Below are 10,170 nucleotides of genomic sequence, written 5' to 3'. Positions count from 1 at the left end.
GAGGAGTTGATACGTCCATTTTGCATCATGCTTTTATATTGATATTTATTGTAATATGGGATGTTATTACATATTTTGGTACAATACTTATGCCTTTTCTCTCTTATTACATATCTAGCGCTCCGGCGGACCTGTTCTGCCGGGGAAACTTCCCTCCCGAAGGAGGAAATCATCATCGTCATCACCAATGATCCTCTCATCAAGAGGGGGTCAATATCCATCAACATCTTCATCAGCACCATCTCCTCTCAAACCCTAGTTCATCTCTTGTATCCGATCTTTGTCTCAAAACCTCAGATCGGTACCCGTGGGTTGCTAGTAGTGTTGATTACTCCTTGTAGTTGATGCTAGTTGGTTTATTCGGTGGAAGATCATATGTTTAGATCCTTAATGATAATTATTACTCCTCTGATTATGAACATGAATATGCTTTGTGAGTAGTCTAGACCTACGTCGGTAGCAACATCATCACCGCCAACACGCCGTCATGCTGACAGAACTCTCCCGTGAAGCTCTGCTGGATCGGAGTTCGTGGGATGTCATCGAGCTGAACGTGTGCTGAACTCGGAGGTGTCGTGCTTTTGGTACTTGGATCGGTCGGATCGTGAAGACGTTCGACTACATAAACCGCATTCTCATAACGATTCCACTCACGGTCTACGAGGGTACATGGACGATACTCTTCCCTCTCGTTGCTATGCATCACCATGATCTTGCGTGTGCGTAGGGAAATTTTTGAAATTACTACATTCCCCAACAGTGGTATCAGAGCCATGTTTATGCGTAGAAGTTATATGCACGAGTAGAACACAAGTGAGTTGTGGGCAATACAAGTCATACTTCTTACCAGCATGTCATACTTTGGTTCGGTGGTATTGTTGGATGAAGCGGCCCGGACCAACATTACGCATACGCTTACGCGAGACTGGTTCTACCGATGTGCTTTGCACACAGGTGGCTGGCGGGTGTCAGTTTCTCCAACTTTAGTTGAACTGAGTGTGGCTAGGCCCGGTCCTTTAGACGGTTAAAACAACACTAAGTTGACAAACTATCATTGTGGTTTCGATGCGTAGGTAAGAACGGTTCTTGCTCAGCCCATAGCAGCCACGTAAAACTTGCAACAACAAAGTAGAGGACGTCTAACTTGTTTTTGCAGGCCATGTTGTGATGTGATATGGTCAAGACATGATGCTATATTTTGTTGTTTGAGATGATCATGTTTGTAACCGAGTTATCGACAACAGGCAGGAGCCATATGGTTGTCGCTTTATTGTATGCAATGCAATCGCCCTGTAATTGCTTTACTTTATCACTAAGCGGTAGCAATAGTCATAGAAGCAATAGTTGGCGAGACGACAACGATGCTACGATGGAGATCAAGGTGTCGCGCCGGTGGCAATGGTGATCATGACGGTGCTTCGGAGATGGAGATCATAAGCACAAGATGATGATGTCCATATCACATCACTTATATTGATTGCATGTGATGTTTATCTTTTATGCATCTTATTTTTCTTAGATCGACAGTAGCATTATAAGATGATCTCTCACTAAATTTCAAGGTACAAGTGTTCTCCCAGAGTATTCACCATTGTGAAAGTTTGTCGTGCCGAGACACCACGTGATGATCGGGTGTGATATGCTCTACGTTCACATAAAACGGGTGCAAGCCAGTTTTGCACATGCAGAATACTCGGGTTAAACTTGACGAGCCTGGCATATGCAAATATGGCCTCGGAACACTGGAGACCGAAAGGTCGAGCGTGAATCATATAGAAGATATGATCAACATATTGATGTTCACCATTGAAAACTACTCCATCTCACGTGATGATCGGACATGGTTTTGTTGATATGGATCATGTGATCACTTAGATGATTAGAGGGATGTCTATCTAAGTGGGTGTTCTTTAATAATTTGATTAACTGACCTTAATTTATCATGAACTTAGTACCTGATAGTATTTTGCATGTCTATGTTGTTGTAGATAGATGGCCCGTGCTATTGTTCCGTTGAATTTTAATGCGTTCCTTCAGAAAGCAAAGTTGAAAGATGATGGTAGCAATTACACGGACTGGGTCTGTAACTTCAGGATTATCCTCATTGCTACATAGAACAATTACGTCCTGGAAGCACCGCTAAGTGCCAAACCTGCTGCAGGAGCAACACCAGATGTTATGAACGTCTGGCAAAGCAAAGTTGATGACTACTCGATAGTTCAATGTGCCATGCTTTACGGCTTAGAACCGGGACTTCAACGACGTTTTGAACGTCATGGAGCATATGAGATGTTCCAGGAGTTGAAGTTAATATTTCAAGCAAATGCCCGTATTGAGATATATGAAGTCTCCAATAAGTTCTACAACTGCAAGATGGAGGAGAATAATTCTGTCAGTGAACATATACTCAGAATGTCTGGGTACCATAACCACTTGACTCAACTGGGAGTTAATCTTCCTGTTGATAGTGTCATTGACAGAGTTCTTCAATCACTGCCACCAAGCTACAAGAGCTTCGTGGTGAACTATAACATGCAAGGGATGACTAAAACAATTCCTGAGCTCTTCGCAATGCTAAAGGCTACGGAGGTAGAAATCAAGAAGGAGCATCAAGTGTTGATGGTTAACAAGATCACGAGTTTCAAGAAAAAGGGTAAATGGAAGAAGAAAGGGAACTTCAGGAAGAACGGCAAACAAGTCGAGGTGACGATGCGCGTAGGAAATGGTCCCAAAGTCGATGTGATCGCAGTCGGCACGCTACCTCTACATCTACCTTCGGGATTAGTATTAGACCTGAATAATTGTTATTTGGTGCCAGCGTTAAGCATGAACATTATATCTGGATCTTGTTTCATGCGAGACGGTTATTCATTTAAATCAGAGAATAATGGTTGTTCTATTTATATGAGTAATATCTTTTATGGTCATGCACCCTTAAAGAGTGGTCTATTCTTTTTGAATCTCGATAGTGGAGATACACATATTCATAGTATTGAAGCTAAAAGATGCAGAGTTGATAATGATAGCGCAACTTATTTGTGGCACTGCCGTTTAGGTCATATTGGTATAAAACGCCTGAAGAAACTCCATTCTGATGGACTTTTGGAATCACTTGATTATGAATCACTTGGTACTTGCGAACCATGCCTCATGGGCAATATGACTAAAACGCCGTTCTTCGGAACTATGGAGCAAGCAACAGATTTGTTGGAAATCATACATACTGATGTATGTGGTCCGATGAATATTGAAGCTCGCGGTGGGTATCATTATTTTCTCACCTTCACAGATGATCTGAGCAGATATCGGTATATCTACTTGATGAAACATAAGTCTGAAACATTTGAAAAGTTTAAAGAATTTCAGAGTGAAGTGGAAAATCATCGTAACAAGAAAATAAAGTTTCTACAATCTGATCGTGGAGGAGAATATTTGAGTTACGAGTTTGGTCTTCATTTGAAACAATGTGGAATAGTTTCGCAACTCACGCCACCTGGAACACCACAGTGTAATGGTGTGTCCGAACGTCCTAATCGTACTTTACTAGATATGGTGCGATCTATGATGTCTCTTACCGATTTACCACTATCGTTTTGGGGTTATGCATTAGAGACAGCTGCATTCACATTTAAAAAGTGGCACCATCTAAATCCGATGAGACAACACCGTATGAACTATGGTTTAGCAAGAAACCTAAGCTGTCGTTTCTTAAAAGTTTGGGGTTGTGATGCTTATGTGAAAAAGTTTCATCTTGATAAGCTCAAACCCAAGTCGGAGAAGTGCTTCTTCATCGGATACCCAAAAGTAACTGCTGGGTACACCTTCTATCACAGATCCGAAGGCAAGACTTTTGTTGCTAAGAATGGATCATTTCAAGAGAAGGAGTTTCTCTCGGAAGAAGTGAGTGGGAGGAAAGTAGAACTTGATGAGGTAACTGTACCTGCTCCCTTATTGGAAAGTAGCTCATCACAGAAACCGGTTTCTGTGACACCTACACCAATTAGTGAGGAAGCTAATGATGATGATCATGAAACTTCAGATCAAGTTACTACCGAACCTCGTAGGTCAACCAGAGTAAGATCCGCACCAGAGTGGTACGGTAATCCTGTTCTGGAAGTCATGTTACTAGACCATGACGAACCTACAAACTATCAGGAAGCGAGGATGAGCCCAGATTCCGCAAAATGGCTTGAGGCCATGAAATCTGAGATGGGATCCATGTATGAGAACAAAGTGTGGACTTTGGTTGACTTTCCCGATGATCGGCAAGCCATCGAGAATAAATGGATCTTCAAGAAGAAGACAGACGGTGATGATAATGTTATTGTCTACAAAGCTCGACTTGTTGCGAAAAGTTTTCGACAAGTTCAAGGAGTTGACTACGATGAGACCTTCTCACCCGTAGCGATGCTTAAGTCCGTCTGAATCATGTTAGTTATTGCCGCATTTTAATTATGAAATTTGGCAAATGTATGTAAAGACTGTATTCTTGAATGGATTTCTGGAAGAAGAGTTGTATATGATGCAACCTGAAGGTTTTATCAATCCAAAGGGTGCTAACAAAGTGTGCAAGCTCCAACGATCCATTTATGGACTGGTGCAAGCCTCTCAGAGTTGGAATAAACGTTTTGATAGTGTGATCAAAGCATATGGTTTTATACAGACTTTTGGAGAAGCCTGTATTTACAAGAAAGTGAGTGGGAGCTTTGTAGCATTTCTAATATTATATGTGGATGACATATGTTAATTGGAAATGATATAGAATTTCTGGATAGCATAAAAGGATACTTGAATAAGAGTTTTTCGATGAAAGACCTCGGTGAAGCTGCTTACATATTGGGCATCAAGATCTATAGAGATAGATCAAGACGCTTAATTGGACTTTCACAAAGCACATACCTAGACAATGTTTGGAAGAAGTTCAAAATGGATCAGGCAAAGAAAGGATTCTTCCCTGTGTTACAAGGTGTGAAGTTCAGTAAGACTCAATGTCCCACCACTGCAGAAGATAGAGAGAAAATGAAAGATGTTCCCTATGCTTCAGCCATAGGCTCTATCATGTATGCAATGTTGTGTACCAGACCTGATGTGTGCCTTGCTATTAGTTTAGCAGGGAGGTACCAAAGTAATCCAGGAGTGGATCACTGGACAATGGTCAAGAACATCCTGAAATACTTGAAAAGGACTAAGGATATGTTTCTTGTTTATGGACGTGAGAAGCAGCTCATCGCAAATGGTTACGTTGATGCAAGCTTTGACACTGATCCGGACGATTCTAAATCGCAAACCGGATATGTGTTTATATTGAACGGTGGAGCTGTCAGTTGGAGCAGTTCTAAACAAAGCGTCGTGGCAGGATCTACTTGTGAAGCGGAGTACATTGCTGCTTCGGAAGTAGCAAATGAAGGAGTCTGGATGAAGGAGTTCATATCTGGTCTAGGTGTCATACCTAGTGCATCGGGTTCAATAAAAATCTTTTGTGACAATACTGGTGCAATTTCCTTGGCAAAGGAATCCAGATTTCACAAGAGAACCAAGCACATCAAGAGACGCTTCAATTCCATCTGCGATCAAGTCCAGGTGGGAGACATAGAGATTTGCAAGATACATACGGATCTGAATGTTGCAGACCCGTTGACTAAGCCTGTCTCACGAGCAAAACATGATCAACACCAAGACTCCATGGGAGTTAGAATCATTACTATGTAATCTAGATTATTAACTCTAGTGCAAGTGGGAGATTGAAGGAAATATGCCCTAGAAGCAATAATAAAGTTATTATTTATTTCCTTATATCATGATAAATGTTTATTATTCATGCTAGAATTGTATTAACCGGAAACATGATACATGTGTGAATACATAGACAAACAGATTGTCACTAGTATGCCTCTACTTGACTAGCTCGTTGATCAAAGATGGTTATGTTTCCTAACCATAGACATGAGTTGTCATTTGATAAACAGGATCACATCATTAGGTGTGATTGACTTGACCCATTTCGTCAGCTTAGCACTTGATCATTTTAGTTTACTTCTATTGCTTTCTTCATGACTTATACATGTTCCTATGACTATGAGATTATGTAACTCCCGATTACCGGAGGAACACTTTGTGTGCTACCAAACGTCACAACGTAACTGGGTGATTATAAAGGTGCTCTACAGGTGTCTCTGATGGTACTTGTTGAGTTGACATAGATCAAGATTAGGATTTGTCACTCCGATTGTCGGAGAGGTATCTTTGGGCCCACGTAATGCACATCACTATAAAGCCTTGCAAGCATTGTAACTAATGAGTTAGTTGCAGGATAATGCATTACAGAACGAGTAAAGAGACTTGCCGGTAACGAGATTGAACTAGATATTGAGATACCGACGATCGAATCTCGGGCAAGTAACATACCGCTGACAAAGGGAACGACGTGTGATGTTATGCGGTTTGACCGATAAAGATCTTCGTAGAATATGTGGGAGCCAATATGAACATCCAGGTTCCGCTATTGGTTATTGACCGGAGACGTGTCTTGGTCATGTCTACATAGTTCTCGAACCCGTAGGGTCCGCACACTTAAAGTTCAGTGACGATCGGTATTATGAGTTTTTGTGTTTTGATGTACCGAAGGTAGTTCGGAGTCCCGGATATGATCACGGACATCAAGAGGAGTCTCGAAATGGTTGATATGTAAATATCGATATATTGGATGACTATATTCAGACATCGGAAGTGTTTCGGGTGATTTCGGAGAAAACCGGAGTGCCGGAGGGTTACCAGAACCCCCCCCCCCCCCCGGGGAGAAATAATGGGCCTGATGGGCCTTAGTTGAGAGAGAGAGGGCTGTCCTAGGGCAGGTCACGCGCCCCTCCCCCTCTGGTCCGAATTGGACTAGGAGAGGGGGGGCGCCCCCTTTCCTTCTCCCTCTCCCCTTCCTTTCCCCCTCCTAGTAGGAGTAGGAAAGAGGGGAGTCCTACTCCTACTAGGAGGAGGCTCCTCCTGGCGCGCTATAGAGGGCCGGCCGGCCTCCCCCCTTGCTCCTTTACATACTGGGGCAGGGGGCACCTCTAGACACACAATTTGATCATTGATCCCTTAGCCGTGTGCGGTGCCCCCCTCCACCATAATCCACCTCGATCATATCGTAGCAGTGCTTAGGCGAAGCCCTGCGTCGGTAGCAACATCATCACCGTCAACACGCCGTCGTGCTGACGGAACTCTCCCATGAAGCTCTGCTGGATCGGAGTTCGTGGGACGTCATCGAGCTGAACGTGTGCTGAACTCGGAGGTGTCATGCGTTCGGTACTTGGATCGGTCGGATCGTGAAGATGTTCGACTACATCAACCGCGTTCTCATAACGCTTCCGCTTACGGTCTACGAGGGTACGTGGATGATACTCTTCCCTCTCGTTGCTATGCATCACAATGATCTTGTGTGTGCGTAGGGAAATTTTTGAAATTACTACGCTCCCCAACATTTTCAGGCTGGTGGGGCAACATAATTCTAGCTCATATCAAAAGCTAACACTGTATCCATATCAAAATGGCATATGAAAGAATAAAACATTGTGTATTCTATATCTTCAGGCCACTCAAACTCAAAGCATCTAATAACCAAGAAGCGGCAGGTTACCTATGGGTACAAACAGTGGGGTGGGGCTCGGAGGAGTCCTCCTTTTCGAGGTGGGCTCGTAAGGATGCTGATGTAGCAGTACTTATGACCCCCTTCAGATCGGCTTGGCCAGTTCCATGACCCGCTTCAGATTGGCACCGCCTATAACGCCCCGGATACAACTTTCCATATTTGTAACTCTGACTCTTGCCTTTTCCGGAGATACGATATGATTTTTCCCTTCGTGGTTGGGTTTTGTTTTCGTTTTTCATTTTGTTTGTGTCATGCATTTCATATCATGTCATGATATGCATCGCATTTGCATACGTGTTCGTCTAATGCATCCGAGCATTTTTTCCCCATTGTCTGTTTTGCAACCCGACACTCCTACTTGCATCGCCGTCCCCCTTTTGTCTCTTTTCGTGAGCGGGTGTTAACCATACTCGGAATGGACCGAGATTTGCCAATGTCACATCCCTAGTTCTGGTATGATCCAGGCTTGCTTGTGCATCATGTTTAAATTTCAAATAAATTTGAAACGGGGAAAGTTGCAAACCCTAGCACCAAAGCAAATTCAAATATGTTCAACTTTAAAATGGATTTTCAATGAACCCAAAATGCTATTCAAAAATGTTCATGCTCTTTGGATAATGTTGGGAACAACAACCAGAAGTGATGCACATTTTTGCTACAGATTTTGGATTTTTGAATCAATGCATAAATATTTGATTTGGAGCTGTTTAAATTATATAAATATTTTAATGGCTCCAAAAATGTTGGGAATTGGTAAGAGCCTCTGGAATATTATATCTAGATGCCACAAATATTTTCAGCATTTACGGAAATGTTTTAACATTTCTTTTAGATACAAAACAAATGTCAGAAATAGAAAAAGAAAACAGGAAAAGGAAAAGGATTACCTGGCCTTACCTGGCAGCCCAGCCGGCCTGGCATTGTTGGCCCAGCCCACCAGGGGCAAGGTTGTCTTCAACCTTGTGCCCACTGGCAGCCAGCATGCAGCCGACCGCGCCACCTCCTGCTTCGCCGTGTCGCGCTCCCCGTCAACCCAATCCCACGCCTGGAGACGCCTCGAAGCCCTCTCTCTCGTCCCCATCCTCTCCCCTGGCTCTCCCCCCTCTCTCTCTGGAACCCCTCCCCCTTCTCCGTGCGCTTTCGAATGGAGCTCGTCGATGCCGCTCGCCGTTTCCGTGGCCACCGAGCCCCCCGCGCCTAGCTAGGATGCCCAGCAGCTCCGCCACCTCGCGCTACGCCTCTCCACAGAAGGAAGCCCGTCGGAGCGCCCCGTAACGCCGCCATCGCCGTCATCCCCTTCTTCGGCAGCTGAAGATTCGCCTCGCCGTCCCGGCGTCGTCCGACCTTCCCCGAGCCCACCGAGACGCTTGCTGCAACCGCTGTGAGGCCACCCATCTTTTTCCCCTACTCCCATCGTCAGTTGCGTCCTCTAGCTGGTAGCCCCGCCGCATCCGTGAGCTCACCGCCGGCGACCCCGTCGCCACCATCGATCTAGCATGCATTAGACGCGCCCGAGCGCATGGTCGTGTTCCTGAAGATGCCAGGAGTCCAGAGGACCCCTTTGGTTAGCCACTAGCACCCCATAGCCGTGCTCGCTCGCACACCGAACTCCGGCCGCCGCCCAAATGTTCGCCGTCGATGAACCAGGCCACCCCGCGACCTCCTGACACCTCCCCCGGATGCGGGAGAGCACGAGCTTGCCTCCGGTGCCCTCGGTGCGTCCAGCCGTGGCCGAAAACGGCCGGCCGGCGATCGCCGCCGCGCCAGATTAGCGCCGCCAGTTAGTCGCTGGTTAACCCCAGCGTTTGCACTAATTAAACCCCGCTCACAGGCAATGACAGCGGGCCCCACCACTGGTCAAACCAAGTCAACGCCAGGTTTTGACCGGGATTAACCCCAGTGTCACTAGCGTGTGGCCCCCACACGTTAGGTTTGACCAGTCAGCGTTGTTGACTTGCTGACGCAAGCATGATGTAGTGCTGATGCAATAAACTATTTTCTGGATTTAAAATAAATTAGGAAATTTCAGAAAATAGTTAAAACTTCTAAAATTCATAGAAATTAAACCGTAGCTCAGAATGAAATAAATTATATATGAAAAATCATAAGAAAAATGCAAGGAATCCATTTATGCCAGTTTCATGCATGAAAAACCAACTTATACTTGCTGTATAAGTGAAAACGTAATAACGGCATGTTATATATTTAACTTGGGGTTTGCATATGAACCCTTGGTTCATATGGACTTCAACCAAATTGATGCTAGATGCATTAGGGAAAATCATAGCATCTTTGAAATGTCATCTTCGTGCATCATATTGTTGCATATGGTTGTTTATTGATTGCCGGCACCGTTCCCTCTCGATAGGTTCTACTCCGGAAGGTGTCCCGAGTACCTGTGTGAGGAGCAGTGCTTCTTCATGGATCTATCAGGCAAGCAAACCCCCTTGAGCATCTCGATAAATCCCACTCTCTCGCTCCTGCTCCTTTTACTGCATTAGGACAACAACGATTCAAAACTGCTACTTTCT

The sequence above is a fragment of the Triticum urartu genome, chromosome 6, assembly GCF_003073215.2.
Source record: "Triticum urartu cultivar G1812 chromosome 6, Tu2.1, whole genome shotgun sequence".
NCBI classification, from domain to species: Eukaryota; Viridiplantae; Streptophyta; class Magnoliopsida; order Poales; family Poaceae; genus Triticum; species Triticum urartu.
This window is presented reverse-complemented; position numbering follows the sequence as displayed.